Below are 1262 nucleotides of genomic sequence, written 5' to 3'. Positions count from 1 at the left end.
TTCGGTTCAGGTCATGATTTCAGGGTCCTGGGATGGAGCCCCACATCGGGCTCTCTGCTCAGCGGGGAGCCTGCTTCCCCCCTCTCTCTCTGCCTCCCTCTCTACCTACTTGTGATCTGTCTTTCAAATGGGTAAATAAGATCTTTAAAACAAGAATTACTAGGTGTGAAATACATCGAGGGTATGGGAAGGAAAATGATTTCACCTGATCTGACTAGGAAGTGGTTGAAGCCTGAATTAAAGTGCTATAAAAAGAGCAAAGACCTGGGAAATATATGGGGTAAAAATCCCTAGAAAAACAGCAATAATAACTCTTTGCTCTTTATTGATCCAGATCCTGCGGTAGGCAAAGAGGAGCTGGTTTTAGCCAGAGGATGATCTCCGTTTGTCTTCATGATCTGGCATCTCCTGCAAGCCAGACATGGGGCTCTGCACTAGAGCTGCAAATGCTGGGGGCCCTCATTGTCCCTTTTCTCTTCTCAGGGGGACAACGGGCATGTCCATGATGCAGTGTGACAGGCTTTACCACAGGGAGATTATAGACTGCAAAGTAAGGTGGGAGCTAGGAAAATCCACTTAGGAACAGATTTTCAGGGGAGGTGATAGACAAGGGCAAAGCGAAGAATGAGGATGAGTGTGTCAAGGTTCAAAGGGCCAGGAGGCAGCACAGTGCATTCGGGAAACTACAGCAAGGTCATGACAACCGACAGCTGATCTGGCAGCATCAACTGGGGATGGAGGCTGAGCCCCGGGGTTAACACTGGGGGTGAGAAGGTTTGTATACTATGGCGAGTAGGTGAGGTACTACACTGTGGGGGCACAGGGAGCTACCGGAGGATTTCAAATATCAGAATCGTAACCATAATAGAGTATTTAATTGCATCCTAGCTTTCATCAAGGGTAAGATGCACTATAGTTTATGTTCGACTAAGAAAGAGAAATGCTGTCAGTTAAACTAGGATATGTCATCAAGTGCAAGGTGAGTGCCACCTTAAGAGATATTAAAATGGGGGGGGGGACAAATCTTCGAACAAGTAAATTGAGGTAGTAGAATAATTAAGAAAGATCCAACACTTGGATCAACTAAAGAAGTGATTATTGCTTACCATGTGCCTCAAACAATATTAAGTCCTAGAACAAGAGACGTGCTCATCTTGATGCCCCGCAGCTGTTAGACCCAAGGTACAGAGGGCAGTAGCCAACGACCAGCAGGCCCCAAGTGCCATGTGCAAACTCTAAGAGCAACTGCCTTTGAAAGAGGA

The sequence above is a fragment of the Mustela nivalis genome, assembly GCF_964662115.1.
Source record: "Mustela nivalis genome assembly, contig: HAP1_SCAFFOLD_616, whole genome shotgun sequence".
Taxonomy (NCBI): domain Eukaryota; kingdom Metazoa; phylum Chordata; class Mammalia; order Carnivora; family Mustelidae; genus Mustela; species Mustela nivalis.
This window is presented reverse-complemented; position numbering follows the sequence as displayed.